The 16,251-nt window shown below is 48.3% G+C and overlaps 2 long non-coding RNA genes across 4 annotated transcripts in view; one reads left to right on the top strand and one right to left on the bottom strand.

Moving 5' to 3' along the window:
- Positions 1-16,251, top strand: part of LOC144178893 (uncharacterized) — a 145,640-nt gene that overhangs the window by 107,841 nt on the left and 21,548 nt on the right. Inside the window, exon 5 of one of the 2 annotated variants that reach the window (XR_013324087.1) lies at positions 8,647-9,440. The exons of the other annotated variant lie outside the window; for it this stretch is intronic. This is a non-coding gene — a long non-coding RNA (uncharacterized LOC144178893). Of the gene's footprint in view, positions 1-8,646; positions 9,441-16,251 lie in introns of those variants that run through there. 2 annotated transcript variants of the gene reach the window in all.
- The window catches only part of LOC144178895 (uncharacterized), a 191,553-nt gene that overhangs the window by 161,465 nt on the left and 13,837 nt on the right, over positions 1-16,251 (bottom strand). The window lies entirely within an intron of this gene.

Here is a 16,251-nt window from a genome sequence, read left to right as displayed (position 1 = left end):
CGTTTTTATTTTTTCTCTTTAAACAGCTCAAGTGGGTCCGTAAGTGCACACAAAAAGGGCTTTCTAGAGAAAGGGGCAAAGTCATTCGAGGCTGACCACGCTGGAAGCACATGGCAGCCAGTGAGGGAGTAACAAAAATGAAAAAACGTAAAGAAAAATGGGCGCTTCGACCCCTGCAAATTAGTCATGGCAACGACGCCTGCTACCGTGATATTCACGTGAAAGGCACGGGTGACCGGTTGGTGCGGAAGGGGCTACAGTATACCAGGATATTTTTTGTGGACGGGTTCTACGAAAGCTCGACTTTTTGTGGGCGTGCATTGCCGCCAATTTTAGTTCGCCGTGGCGGCCGCTAGGAGGATCGCTACTGGAAAAATGTCCATTGTTGTTTGTGAGGAGACGGACCTATAGCCTTGCAGAGAGTGCCGGCAATTCCTCCGCCCGAGCAGCACAAAGCTATCTGCGTCCCATCAACACTAGTCCCATAAGTTTACGTCCTTCAACAACTGGAGGACTAGGAGCAATATGCCTGGCCTAGAGGTCCAGTGCCCGTCCCGTGAAGTAACATCTTCCAAAGTGGCATGCGGGGCGGCTCTCCTTCTAAATGGTTTGAACAAGGCTGACCGCTCCACCGCATGTTCCGAACAGTCCGTGACAAGGTGTTTCATGTCACTTGGTGCACTGCACGTTGGATACAGGAGCGATGAGTTAGTCTTCAGCTTGTATACAGCCACGCCGGAGTCCGCGCTGAACTCGTCCGGACAAGGTACAGCAATGTCGACTCCACCCTTTTCATTCCTGTGTGACGCATGGCTGGAAAAGTGGGACTTGAAATGTTCCCCGAGGTTCTACTTTAAAATGCGCCGTTCGTCTGGCATTACATTTTAGAAGCGAGAATATGAAAGTGATCACTCCGAGTGCGGGCTTTGGTCTTTCTTACGGACTCCAATCAAGCCCTGCAACTTTTACATCTTGGAGTTGCCGACATGCCGACGCTCCGCACGTTCTTGAAATCAGTAAAACGTTCGTTGCAAAACTGAGCATTCCGTGGTTCCTGTGCTAGACCAAGCTACGGATTCTCATTCAACAAATAAACATAAAAAAGAAGAGCTGTTGGTGCCACCAACAAAAGCCCTGAATCCACGAACTTGGCCTGCTTCGTCTCTATCAATTCACGCAGTGGGAGTCACCCCCTCAAATACCAAACTCGCTCAGGCAAGCGATCCGCACTGATCCGGGCGTATCTATATGCATGAACGTGATGAAGAAAAACGCACCCGCAGCAGGAGCAACACGTCTGAAACTCCCCGGAGAACCTTCTTCGGAAAGCCCTACACGAGAGGGTCGCGACCCGACCCGGCAGAGAGGGATATGTACGAGATTTCTTTTCTCCATTGGGGGAAGGGGGCACGCGCCACCGTTTCAAAGGGGTGGCGAACGGATACATTTTTACGGGTTCGCTGGCAGCAATGCCAGCGCCAGTCTGGTCGCATTCGTCTGTATAAAAGTGAGCGCGAATGTCTACATGCGAACTCCTGCTTTCTCCTCCTCAGTTGCGCCTGCAGTTCCTTTTAGCGTGACTCCTCTCGAAAGGCAAGTGTGACCGGGGGCAAGTGCAGCCGCGTCGGTATACACAGCAGCCACGAGAGGATGTGCGCACCAGATCGAGCATTTCCTCCGACCGTTTCTGCGAAGAGAGTATAGAGGGGGGTTGCAAAAGGGTTTTCGGCGCTCTGAGCCGCGCCGCAGCGCCGTATGTACCGCGATAAATCAGCCAAATCATGAAGACAAACGAGCTACGACTACCGCTTTACAAATGTAGCCAAAAAAAAAAAAAAAACCGGGGGGAGAACGCATTGTTGAGCTAGACCCCGGCCCGTGGGTCCCGTATGGGATTTTCCCCCTTCTCGACCGAACCTCTTTCGCTCTTTCTTCCTTTCCGTCGCGGCTTTCGGCGTTTTTCCGCGCCCACTCTCTCGTCGCGCTCACTTTCTCCGCTTTGTTCGAGTCGACCGAAAAGGATGTAAAGCGAAACCCGGGGACCATTTAATTTCCACTGGTGTCGCGAGCGAAGCAATCGGATTGCCTGCCCGCCGCGGCACCCCTCGCCCCGTTCGCCTCATCCGGGATTCTCGCCCGAGTGGTGCGCGTCGCACTGACTGAGGAATTGCTCCCTCCTATTCGCATCGTGGCGCCTGGAGTGTGCGCGTACGCAGCTTGTAAAGTGCGCGCCCTTCAGTCTTTATTTTCGAGTGCCGGTCTGCAACCCGTCGGCATGTCGCGCGTGCTTTCCTCGCTTCGCGAACGTTCCTGTTCGCCATGTTCTTTGCTTCTGTATGCTGTTCGAGGCGGGAAAATATTTAGAAAAAAAAAAGAAACAATAAAGAAGAGCAGGCCGTAAAGCGATTAATTTCATTGTCACGGGACTGTCCGTCATAATCAGGTAAATTTCCCAGCTCGAATTAGTAAGCAATGCCGCGTGTACTGCCGAGCATGTGACCGGCGCGAAATATCACTTCCTTGCGCTTACTTGCACCATGGAAGCGAAGCTTCGCGCGCAGGGTGTGCTTAAGCTTTCCCCGTTATTCTGTCCGCGGTGTTTGGGCGACGCGATCCTTAATTTCGCTCCTACTTCTTTGTTTCTGTTTTATGTTTAACGTGAGGCGTAAACAAGGCATCGGTTGCTACGTTATTCATGCGGAAAACTGTACGCTATCTAGATTGACTCGCAATATGCTTGTACTCACACAAGACTACCATTTTCACCATGTCCACGTATTGCTTCCGGCAGCGTTGTCGAGAGCGAACGTGGTTTGCTATTAGCCCAAGAAAAACAGGTTACAGACGCTTCAAGTCACTTTATAGAGCAGACTGCAGGACGAACACTCTTTAAAAAAGGTTGTGGCATTCATTAACGGAACACTAACAAGTTATTTGTCCCAGTATGCACTAGGTACTTAGTAAGTGGAGGTAGTAAATGCAGCGCTAGCCAGGGTTACTAACTGAAGCGGGCAGTATAAGCACCACTACCTTAACTACTAAAGTCCTAGCGATGACACCTTTCTGAGCTACATACGTCTACAAACAAGCCATGCATAACTTAGTGATAAGCACGACCTTCATCTATAGATTAAGGTCGTGCTTATGCTCTGGGTGTGGGAATTAACTGGGTGTGGGGAGTTTCCCACACCCAGTTAATTTCCTAACCATGCAGTTGCTAGTGCCAGAGCCTACGTACCGCACCGCAGTGTAGTAAGGTTCGTAAGGAGTTAGTAAATACGGCCGTTGCTACCCTTTTACGACCTTTATTTTTTTTAGAGTGTACGGTTGTCATATATACTCGTGCACAGGTCCCTGACGAGTCCTCCCCTGTCCTTTCCCAGGGTATTGGATCTTCAGATACCAAATCATTTCACATCCTTCGTACAAAAACAATTGAACTTTGGCGTTATTGGTCTGCTTAGCCATCGTGTTCAATGCTACCCAAGCAAGAACCTTTTCCCCTTTCTTCGCATGGTTTATCTCGTCTAGCTGTTGCGACGCGAGTGTTTGGGGTTTCCCAGTCGCCATGACGTGGGCCACGCTTCTGAAGTCCGCCCTGCACCGACGGGCGCGGACCCCCAGGCCAGCTTCAGGCGTGTGTGTATACACGAAGCTGGTGCGCAGACAAGCCTCTCCTGTACGCCGAAGTTTCACCGCCGAGCGCTAACGTGATGCCCAGTCAGAAAAATGCCCACCGCCCACCAGTAGTCGTCCCGCCGCCGCGCGGAAAACCAGTTCCTCCTTTCGGGGACTTTTTCTTTCTTTCATCTCCCCCCGACCCCTCCCATCTCAGCTCTTCCTCCTCCTCCTCCTCCCCTTCCTCATCTGCGCACGTTTGCAGTGCGGCGTCGTTGTTCAATCCTAATTCGAGAAAAGGAGAAAGGAAAACGACAACCAGACCAAGAGCACATCATCGGCTAAAAACCAAGAAAACGGTCGGTGGGAGAGGGTGTCGCGGAGAACAAAAAAAGACAAAAGGGACTGCATAACAGAGCGTGCAAACGTGGCGCCAAACCCAAAAGAGAATGCTGCGCGAAGAGAGGAAAGAAAAGAGAGAAAATAACATCGGGAGCCCCACAAAAAGCAAGACCTCGAGATCGCCGAGCACGAAACACCACGACGAAAAGAAAAGCGACGCGGCGGCGGCATATACCGAAGGCGGACTGGTTTTGTCTGTCGGCCTCCCTCTCCATTTCGCTCTACCCAGCACTCCCGTTCCTTTGCTTTTTTGTTTCCCGCGCTTTTTTGCGCGCTCTTTTGGCGGTGGCGGCGGCGGCGTCAGCTCAGGCGCAGCACACCCGTATGTTCCATGAACTCGGCGCAAGTTTCGTTTCGCGATCACGAAAGGGGAGGGCGCTTCTCCCGCGCTCGCTCACGCACGCGAGCGCGCCACCGCCGATTCGAGCGCACAAAAAAGCGCGCGGCAAGAGCGCCTCTTCCTCTTTTGCTGCTGACGCCCGGCACATCTCTCGCTCCCCTCACTCTCTTTCTCCGCCGGTTTGCCCCAACCCCTGTCCCTTCTATTTCCGCCCACTTTTCGCTTCAGCCTTTTTACTCGCCTCTTTTCGTCTTTCTCTGCTTTTCATTTTTTCGTTGCTGCTGCTTCTTCGTCTTCCTCCGGACTCTGTTTCCGTCCCTTCGTTTTTGTGCGTCTTTTCATCGCGGCACCGCCGGCGTTTTCCCTCTCGCCCTCTATGTCTCTCTCACACCATCGCTCGCCCGGTTTCCAAGATGGCGGCTTCATGTCAGAGAAATGATTCATGGCGGCTCCGGCTTTCCCGATAGCCGACCGTCGTCGACGCCGAACAACACCCCCTTTTCTTCGTGGGCCCCGTCCGGCGCAGGCGTTCTCCGTTCCTCGCCCTTCGGAAATCTTTCTTTCCAGGAACGGACACTTTACTCTGGTGGTTTTATTATTCTTTTTTTTTTTTTTTTACGTCTAGAGCACTTTGCCTTCCACAATAATTCGTGGGCCGCTTTTTGTCTTGACAGAGCGAGAAAGAATTTTGGTCGTTTTGCCCCTGGCTGTTGCATGATTGAAAGCACTTTGTCGCCGCCTGATCAACATTCAATCGTTGCGCCGTTTCCGCCGAATTTTTCTTCCTCCTCCGGTGTGCGGTTGCGCGAAACGGAACGCAAGATATTAAGCGTCTTAGTACTGTCCATTTTTCTCCGTGAATTGACTTTTCGTTTTCGCAACAGAAAAGAAAAAAAAAAAACACGTTACAATCGTCAACAAGCGCTCAGTGCTTGAAAGAGCTGCTTCGCTGAGAATGGCTTGGATCGGATTTGTGAGTGATTTTCTTTTGAAAACGATCAACGTGACCTATAGCCAGCCGTTCGCATCTTCGGAATGGCACCATGTGCATTCAAGAACAATGATGGCGCGCAATCGTCCGGAGAGCTTTTCGCTGCACGTCGTGAGGAACGGGCTCAAGGTGGCCGTCCTAATCCCTAATCCACTGCGGGCTAACCAAACCCAAAAGTGGCGGGTAGTAAAGGAATCACAAATGATTCCTGTAAACAGTTTAAGGGGATGTGTCGAATTCGTTTCGCCCAGCGTTCGTTATTCAGCCTTACTTGCATTGAGATGATGAATCATATTAGTACCAGCAATGTGTAGCGACGACGCCTCCTTGAAACCTATGCGTACCACCCGTTATGCAAATTAGGTGCGTATACTTGAAATGATTAGAATAAAACCACAGGCGGTGAAGCATTTCTGCTTCAATGAAACTTGTAAAACACGTGCCTTGTTCACATGATTTCCCTCCGCGCAAAATTGCGCACGGGTGTGTGCAGTGATATATATACTCCCATTGTAGACGTGTGACAGCTGTAAAGCCACTTGGGATGGTTCCTCCTAACGTGGAGCTGTTTTGTGCGAGTTTGATCGTTGCAGTCTCGTTATTTATAGCTCCATTATCGCGGAAGTCAGCCACGTGTATGGCGAAACCAAAATATGTTTGTCTCGTGCTGTCGTCTTTCTCTCGTCTTGATTTTGCAGAAACACCTGCGGGTTTTCTCAAGCTTGCATAATGTAGACACCTTGAATACGCCGCCTCGAGTGCATGAATATTTGTACAAAATGTGACCACGAACAAGTATACGGCTCTTTCTCCATAGTTCTGGCGCATTAAAAAAGGCCTTTGCGCGGTGGTGCGCGGGTTCTTTGCGATGCCATTAATGGACGTCATTAGCTGTTGCCGGTACACACCTGATAGGGGTGGTCACAACACTTCTGTGCGACATTTTACGCCAAGTGCTACTTTCTGGCAGACTCGTTGTGTTCACCGTGCACTCTTAGGCAAAAGGGAGCAAACGTGGGAGCACTACGGCTGTTAGTCTTCGCGGTCAATCGTTCATCTTCAAGTCGACCATAACTGTGCTATTGTGTGTGCCGTGTGCACAAATGCGGTTCGTCCCCGCCGACCTATTAAGAGCCACAGGAAGCCGAAACGCAACATTTGTTCTTTTTGCTGTGTCATTAATCCCCTGTAATGGCTAGAACGGCGATGTAAATCTATTTTCCAAATCCACCTGGCGGTTCGGTCATTTCGAAACCGCTCCCCGGAAGGAAAGCATCACACGAACATTTCACGGCTCGTAGAGCACAGTGTCCTCAAACGAACACTGGCTATCCGGCCGAGGACCGAGATGAGACACGGGGCAAGATCGATGAGTGTGTCGTTTCGCGATATATTATGTTAGAAAAGTGCAAATAGCTAGGCTACCTGCCCCTGTTCAACGCGAACTCATCATACGTTGCCGCCTTCGCTCCCTCGGTCCGAAACGTCTTCTGGGCGACCAGCAGCTGCAACGGTGGCAGACGTACGAGATGTCGTCGTGTCCCACAAAGGACGTGTGGATGCTCCCCGAGCGGCAAGTGCTCGCTCGGAGAGATAGCTCGGCTGCGCGTCTCCTTCCAATCTAGAGCTGTCGACAAGTCGTTCCCTGTCGCGTTGGCTACTGGAGATTCGAGTCACGTCCGCTGAAGTATGCTCCGCCTTCCCCCCTCTCTCGCAGTGGCTTCCTCCGTGACGTTTCGTAGCGGATAAGAGAGAGGGAGGTGAGGAGAATGAGCGCCGTTTGTCTTTCATTTATCGCTTTGGTTGCGTTTTTTTTTTCTTTTTTTTTTCGCGCCGCTTAGCGCTAATGCGCCACAAGGTATTCCGCCTGACGTCCCTCAGTTTGGCAAATGCTCCTGCCTTATCTTTTTCCGCTTTGGCGGAAGTGCTGCCGGGGTCAGCGTGTTCAACGCCGGTGGTCTGATTAGGAGATAAGCGGGGCTGCTTAGCGGGTGCCTGTTGTCAAGGCCTGTCCTTTAAGCGATTTGAAAGGGAAGCCTTCACGCGGGACAATTTTGCTGTGCCTCCGTCACGCACCTGCCTCGTTCAGTATGAAAAGGTCTTGACTGTTTCAGTTTCTAATGCTTTGCCATTGAAAGGTTGCCACGCGTGGCATATAGGTTTTAACAAATTGCCATTTATGCATAAAAATCAATAACAGGACTATATTAAAATCCTCCAACTTCAAGACCAATCAAGGCTTGTAAATTGCGTGTGCTTGCAATGAAATTAGCCTGCATATATACTTCGGCTTTCTTCATGCTCGCTTCGTTGGTACATCATTGTTGGTGTTGACTGTGTGATATTTGAACATTGTGCATTAATCCGGCCATATGTCGCGATAAGGGCGAACCATCACATGTGAAAATGGCATGACGAGAGACATTTTTGGTATTGTTGTCGCTGGTCAGTGCCCTTCTAGCGTGGGACTGGATGTGTTGGTATTTTGGAGGAATCGTACTAGCAATGTATGTTTTTAATACATCGGTAAATGATGACCGTAACGGTAATTTGCACAAAGGCACAAATAGACAGTAAAGTTATTCCTTGTGTGGTCACCGGATCTTGAGAAATGATTTTAGCTTCACTTTTAACTTTAGCTTCACTTTTAACGTTGTGTACACAATGCAGTTTCAGTTTTTTTGTTACCTATAACCCATGTCAGAAATACCGTTGGTAAGCTTACATATCCAGGCACGAAATTGGAGTTAGGAGTGTTTTGGTCACGGCTTTAAAAGGTCGGTTAAGGAAAAAATTTCAGAGAGCCCGTATCTGGATACCAATGACTTTTAAAAAATTTAAACACACCTCGAAGTGACCGTTAGATATACCTACGCGCCGAAAAGAGTTGTAAACTGGTTCGCGTTGCGAAACGAACGTGGCGACCAGTTTAATGAATGCCGAACCAAATACTATTCTTTGAAAAAAGTAAGCAGTACGTTGCAGTAAGAGGAGAAAGTAGCTTTACACATAAAATAAAATCGTAAAGGAAAAGAAGAACGGGAAAGTGACACCCTAAGAACACGGAACTAATCAGCATTGGATTGAAAGGAAAGAGTGCCCCAGGTCCAGATTCACGCGCGCCTACAGGCACACCCACCCATGCACACGCAGAAAATGAAGTATAGGGAAAAAAGGGCAAGACGCAACGGCTCTGGCGTCCCGGTCATCCCCAAAAAGTGAACTTTCGTGGGTCTTGCCCAACGCGCAACAATGGGGACCCTCCTCACTTCTCTCGCGCGTCCAATCTTTGCAGGCGGTGCTGGTCGGAGGAGCAGAAGTGACGCCAGGGCGCGACAAGGAGGAGACCGGCTGATCAAGTGGACAGAGAAGAAACACCTCGCGGAGGAGAAAAAAAGCGGCTCGGCGGGCCCAATTAGAGAAGAGAAACTGCCGTGGATGACTCCGACAAGAAAGCGGGTTTCCCTCCGCGGCCTGAGTGACACAGGGCGGTGCCGCGCCCGCCGTCCGAGGGGCAGCACGTTGTACTGATTGGACTGCACCCCCACCCACCCCGCCGTTTCTTTCCCGCTCCTCCGTGCCTACCCCCATCCTATTCAATACGCTTCTCCCGCAGCGCCCCTTAATCAAATCGAATCAAAGGCTCGAAAGAAGGGAGAGCGCGGGCATCGCCAGCAGCACCGTCGACAAAGGATCCTCTCGCCGGGTGCAGCGCAAGTTGAGCTCTAGTGTTCTACATCTACCCTGTAGATCCGAATTTGTTTGCCACTAGACTACAAATTCGGTTCTAGAGAGGTTTGTGTGGTACATACGAAACGTCGCTGCGAACGCCCCGCCGCTTCTTGTTTTCAGCAGTCATCGACGTCTGCAGCGTGCGTGCGTGTGTCCCGGTGTGTTGTGCGTGTGTGTGCGTGTGCGTGTCTGTGTGTGCTTGTGCGGCGACAGTGTCAACTCCCGTCCCGTGAGGACGAGAACAGTGCGGGCGTCGCTGCTGGCAGAGCAGCCCGAGGGCGCGGCGGTCTTTTCTGTAGGGTGCCGCCGCGCCGGGTAGGCGCGGCGCTGACAATAAAGGCACTTCTTATGCGGACACTGTTTGCTTGCGTATACACAGGCGTGCGCTGTGCCGGTAGACGGCGATAAGTGTTTATTGATGTTTTCTAGCAACGAAATAAAGAAATTGGTGTGCCCGAAGCGTATATACCGCACACGCAACGAAGCCTGGATGCGGCGTCCACGCTCAAAGTATGTGACTAGTATTGACATGACGTCCCTAGAAACGTAGGAAACTTCTCCACGAGCGCCACGACATCATGTACATATACCGGTTCAAAGTGCGGGCTCGGGTGAAGCAGGAGACGCTGCGGTTGGTCGGTGCACCGGCCCCTTACTGTGTGCTGCCACGCCGTCTGTTCTCCCTATTGGCTGATGCGAACTGTACCGCGGAAATTCGTGGAGTATGGACTACACATTCGTGCATGAAAGTTCAGTTTTTCTGCCGGGTAAAGGAAGTCCGGTAGGAAGGAAGGATGTAGAAGAAAGGCAGGAAAATTAACCCGGCTAGAGCCTAGTTTGGTATCCTGCACGTGGGAAAGGTAAAATAGGCGAAAAATAGGAAGGGAAGAATTAAGAAAAGTTGGAAGCAGACAGGTATGCGCAGCGATGGAGCACTAAACGTTCAAGTTCAGTGATTGTCACTGGAGTCTTTCAGTCTGTAGTATGGAGTTTAAGTTCGTCGCTTCTAGGAAGCGTAAGAGTACCTCAGTTGCCTTCTGAGTGGTTGAAAGGGAAGGCCAGTGACATAGAATCTTCTCCTCCGAAAATGGCCGCTGAGAGACCAGGTTCCTCAGTGCTGACGACAGCTTTCTTTTAAACCAGCAGCGTGGACACTCGCATAAAACGTGGCGTACAAACTACGGTGGTTTTTTATGTTAATACTGCACATAATTTGTCCTACACCTAGGCAATGGAACCCTCATTGAAATGTAAGTAACGTTGCCTTTAGTTTGTTGAGAGATTTCCAATCGCCAACGCCAAAGCAGGACCATAAAAACTGCTCGATCTGGGTACGTTTGATCCAAGCGTTCAGGATGTAAAAATCACTCAAATCGATTGTATAAACAAAATGACTGGTTTTCTTTATATATGTTTTAGCCAATAAACGTATTTTTCGCATCTAAAGCAAGTACATTTTCCTGTTTTTATAATGAAGCAAATATGTCTTCTTAATCGGTGCTTCAAAAACGTGGGTGGTAGGAAAAGTGTAAAAAAGTCCTTTCAGCGGCCACCTGTGCTGAAGAACAGAAACAAATAAAACTCGGCCAAATAAAATTTGCATAATATATGCAGAAACTACTGCGGTCATAATATATGCGCCGTCATCCTGGTTCGTGCTGTGCTGAAGGCGGTGGTTGGTTATAGTTCAACAGAGCTGCATAAGTATCTCGCATGGCAATATCGCCGTAGCAAGTGTTCCGGTAAAGCCGGAAAAGGACCCCTAACTGACGGGCGTCGCCTTAAATTCGATTTTGTCGTAGTGTTGTCTAAAGTTACCTAATACCGCGAAATCTTTGAGCTTTCCGGTACGAACGTTGAAAGGAAAGTGCGAATCGTTAGCGGTAGGTCGCTCATGCCGTGTTTAAATACAAATGTATTAACTTCCTCCTAAGTATATCAAAGATCAAAATATTTTTTGAATTGTGGGATGTCAGAGTACGGGTGCAATTTCAAAAAAAAACAAAAAAAAAACGAAGCAAACATGGTCGCCAGTAACGTGCATGAAGTGCTGTTGTGCTTGTTCCGAGCAGAACATATTAAAAAGAGAGAGAGAGAGAGAAACTAATCGAAACAAGTTGACAATAGCTCGTAAATGCGACCGCAACTTTCTCCAACGATTAGCAGAGGCTTCGTTTTAGAAGAGGCGTAGTGTTGTCACTAAAAATTAGTTTCGGACGGGGCAGTTTTGATTGCCTCCCGGCAATTGTAAGGTGCTGCCGCTTGCCTCGGCTAGTCGTTGCACTGGTCACGGAAGTAATAAAAGGAAATATTCCTGAACGATTGATTAATCACTAACCAGCCCGCTTGGCCTGGACACTTAAAGATTGCAAAGTATACATTTCTTCATGATATACACGATCACAATTTTTTGGATTGTGATCGAGAAGGTTGGATTTTTTTACATTCCACATTCTGGGCATTAAAAAGGCTTAAATGTGTTCGCAGAAATCCCTCGGTAATTCTTAAATTGTTGCAGCTATTACATGGTTCTTGCGCCCAGAATGTACAATGTGCAAAGTGTGTAAAATTCAATTTCAGGGTTTCTAAAAATGTCGCTCGCGGCAAGCGTGTTTACTCTAGCGGGTTATCACTTATCTCTTACAATAAGGTCACTGAATTTTTTGGTGAAGATGTTACTCAAATAATCACCCAAAAACCACAATTCGGCATTTTAATAAATTTCACCCACTACAGTGTTGCATGCGTGTTTAGGCGTGTTTTTTTACAAAATCATAACGATAGTTAAAAGTGAGAAATTTTGTTTTAGTATCAAATTTACGCACAGCAAAAGGTGAAGAAAAATCTCAAAAATTTTACACTTCCACCCAAATAAGATTAGCGGCGTCAGATGTGTCTTTATAAGTTCAGCAATATCTCTATGGCCCGTAATCTTCCGTAATTGGATTTTGTGTTTAAATATTGCTTATACAAAATCTATTTCTGTGATATTTCGTAATCCCTTTTTGATGAAGTGATGGGAATAGAGCCTGGTTTAAGCGTGCGTTCATAAATTCCTCGATATATTGAAGTTTGTAAAGCTATTGAACTGGCTTTTGCGTACACAAATTGCTCGTATCAACGCCGAAAACAAATTTGAAATAATTACGAATTTCACTAACTCATGAGCGTTCGTGGAATAATCCACCATGCGCAAAAGCTGGTCTCTGAGACTATAAATTTGGATAGTGACTTCCGTTCGTGGGGCTGTGGCCCAAAACCAGAGATTATTAGAAATTTAAGCACAAAGAATATAAAAAAGTGTTCAACACGTTTTCATAAATGCTTTCATAACTAAGTCTGTAAAGTACGCACCCTGAATTCTGACGCCGATATATTACACACACCAAAGCTGGAAAATTAATTCACAATATGCGTGCAAGCACAGGAAGCTGAGACCGGCGGAATCGATTTGTCGTCATAAGTGAAACCTCCTGAACGCACGCGCACAGTGGGGGAAGTGTGATGTCACCGTCGGAGTGCGGGTGCGAGAGGCACCCGCACTCTGACGCGTTACGTGCACTCCAACCCGCACACCGAACCGCATTCCGACGCGTCATGTGCACTCCGACCCGCACACCAAACCGCACTCCGGCGCGTGAGTGGCGTGTCATGTGCACAACGCTGATTGATTGTAGGGTTTAACGCGCCGACGCAACGCAGGCGATGAGGCGTGCCGTAGTGGAGGACTCCGGATTAATTTAGACCACCTGGGGATCTTTAACGTGCGCCGAAATCTCGTACACACGGGCGTTTTTGCTTTTCGCCTCCATCAGAAAAGCGGCCGCCGCGGCCGGGAATCGAACCCGCGACCTCGTGCTCAGCAGCGCAACGCCTTAGCCGCTGAGCCACCGCGGCGGGTTATGTGCACAACGCTAAGTCACATCGCGTTGCTACGTGGCGAGCGGTAGTCCTTGTGTCGGGGCGCCGGCCAAAAGGCACAAGAAAGCGAAGGTGTCTCAGCAAAACATGCACAAACATTATAAACAATTCAAGGTACATGTCTCAGCAAAGACACCGCGAAGGGATCCGTCTTACGCATCTGTAAACAACAGACCGTCCTTCACTTGTTTTCTTTCATCAACCCCTAATTGCCAGAACTGGCTTCTTGAAGACTGCTAATCTCGTGGCACGTTCTACGTGACGTGCTATTGAGTGAGCTCACACACAGAAGAAGACTTGGTTCGCGCATCTCCGAGTGCGGCGCACAAAAACGTCTTGAGCATAATTCGATGACTCTAGTACACTGAGATTACTTCCCACACGCGATTATGGCACGTTTCTATGTTGTTTCTCCGGGCCTGAACTCTTAACAGCATGCGAATGTACTGCTATGGTTTTCGCGAAAGTTTGACAAAAACGTCGCAGAGAGGAACTCAGAAACTTCGCAGCTGAAGAATACATGCACTTTCTCAGATACTTCACAGCTGAAGAAAAATTCGTCCTGGCGAATTGGTCCTGGCGAAAGCTGTATAGCTTTCCTTTGCAGCCGTGCGGCTGCATTGAGGTGGATGTCAATCTTTCCTTCGCAGAAACTTACTCCACCTTAGAGATTTCCCCTAAATCTGGTCGATTAACATGTTTTTTTCCACAAAACGCGGGAGTGTAAATTCGTAAATTTAAGTCTAAGCAATATGAACAGTTATTGCTCTAATAAGGAACGCATAAACCGCTATATCTGATATAGTCCCGCACAAAATCGTATTTATTTTCAATTGCCTAAATATTTGTAGAAATACCGAACGCAGTCAACCAGGAGTTCCGCGAAAAGAAAGGGATAAGTGTGACGAGAGTTGTGTATTAGCACTAAGTTATTTGGATAGCGTTCTTGCTCAGATTAAAAGAAACAAGGGGAGTTGTGGAACAGCCCACACTGTGCTGTGCGCTGTGCGAGATTACAGTTAGAGGATGGCAAAGACCTGAATGGAGGGTGAGATAAGGAAGTTTAGGGTTGACTGATAACTCAAGAGAAATGTGTGGAGTTTGGGATGGATACCATGCGGATAACTGACAACTTGAGGATTACCGGGGTAACGGAGCAGATATCGAAAGACGGGACGAGAAGTATAGGCTAAGACCGAATGCAAGCTGGAGCGATGAAATTAAAAAAAAAATGGCGGCAAAGAATGAAACAGTTGGAGGTCAATGGCAGAGGCTGCAGTGGAAATAAAATAAGCTGATGGTGATGATGGTGATGAATTAACCTAACGCAATGCAAGTGAGCTCCAAACCCGTATGGCAGTAAACAATATCGAATGGTTGTGACGATAATTTTTCACTTGGCTTAGAATCATTCGGTATAATATACCTATCGGCAGCTTGAACCCTACCCTGCCCTCTGCAAGGGATTTTTTTACAGCGATAGCTGTGCGTTGGAGACCGCCACTGTTTCGAGCCGTCCGATCCGAAAACTCGCCGCGAAGAACGCCTCATTGCAAGCTTCGGCGGAATGAGAAGTCTGCTTTACGACGGAGGACATGACAGGATGCATTGTGCCGAAGTTTGAATGTAAATAAAAAGAAAGTCCTATGCTATTGTAATAACTCGTTTTCTTATATAATGATTCCACTTCGATCAAAGTAGATCCAGAGCCACTTCGATCGACAATGCGTATTATCCTCAACACGCGTCCCGCCCCCCCCCCACCACCCGATGCCTTTATTGTCCCCTCCCCATCACAGCCTATCTCAACCACCTCATCTGGCACTGCACCAGATTTTCTCGCTTTCATACATTCACTTTTTCAAACCACGGCACCAGAACTAACATTTACTCCACGTCACCGTTGCACACCATTGTCTGTGACATTATCATTTATTCCACGAAAAAGAGCCTAGTACGGGCAATTTACCAGCGCTCCATATCTTTTCTAAATGATGGCTCTTTTAGAAGACCTCCACATGGACTCTATCGCCTCCCATTCTTCTCCCTCCTTCCCCCCTGGACTTCCTTTTCATTTTTTTTTTAAATTTAAGCTCGCAGTAACTACAATGGCAAATATTCTTCAAGGAACCGGTCAAGAAATGTGATGGAGACAACAAGAGATTTATATCAGAAAATTTCAAGCCAAGGCACTTTTCATTTCCAAAAAATAAATGAGACGCGGACCTCATGACATGTGTCTGTGTGAATAGCGACGTCTCTGTAGTTCAAATCGCGCGTTCAGCAGGTAACGCCTTAGCATTCTGTTTTTGCCTACCTCCTCAGCTTACGCCCTCGTCTTGCGCAACGTTGCGCTGCTATCTGAGACTTTACTGCTTTTAGTGAGGAATTGCTTTTACAAATTAGATACTTCCCGGCCGTTTTTTGTTACAGCTTAGTGGGCGTAGATGTGGCAGGATGGATAGAGGCTTTTCTCTTCGCATTTTACATGTATTTGTGAATGCAATAGAAGCTCACAAGAAGGAAGATTCAATTTCCTGCATTGCAGAAAAAAATTCTTTTGAGCGAGACTTCCCAGCATGAATTAATAGCTGTGAGGTACACCCTCCTAAATTTTTAATAATATCGCGGCAGCGACGACCGATCGGCATGTCAGCGCCTCACAGTGTCCAGCAGCGAAGTATAAGCGAGATGATACGTGTACACGCATAGAACTGACTGCCGCATGAGTGTCGTATACTGTTGGCTGTTCTCCTTAAAGGAAAACACCCCCTTGATTTTCTTAACTGTGAAGGCCTCTTCGCTAGCCGCCGAAGGTAGTAAGTAGCGTAACCATTCCTGACGCACGTGCCGGGCAAGTGTTACGAAATAGGAACCAGACGAGCATTGTAGATCCGAATGTGCTTCAAATAGCAGCGGTCTTTAGTAAAGGATGTCGTGCCGATATAGAGGTAAATCGCTGTCCAGGAAACGGCGCAACAGACGATGCTAGCACAGGAAAGGGCATTTTGTTGCTGCGCATATACTGTCGCCTATCTCGCCGCTGGACACCGTGATAAGGCGCTGACATGCCGATTGGTCGTCGCTCCCGTGATATGATTAGAAATTTGGGAGGGTGAACGCATTAGTTGATGGTTACAAAAAAAAATCGGATTGCTAGATAGAAAGAGTATTATTAATGCCTAACCCAGAAGGGGCATCTAAACGCCCGTTTCAGACATTTATGCAGACAAGCAGCTAATTTTGA

The sequence above is a fragment of the Haemaphysalis longicornis genome, unplaced genomic scaffold (genome assembly GCF_048455015.1).
Source record: "Haemaphysalis longicornis isolate Haplotype H1 unplaced genomic scaffold, Haemaphysalis longicornis Haplotype H1 scaffold_4, whole genome shotgun sequence".
In the NCBI taxonomy this organism is placed as follows: Eukaryota; Metazoa; Arthropoda; class Arachnida; order Ixodida; family Ixodidae; genus Haemaphysalis; species Haemaphysalis longicornis.
This window is presented reverse-complemented; position numbering and strand designations above follow the sequence as displayed.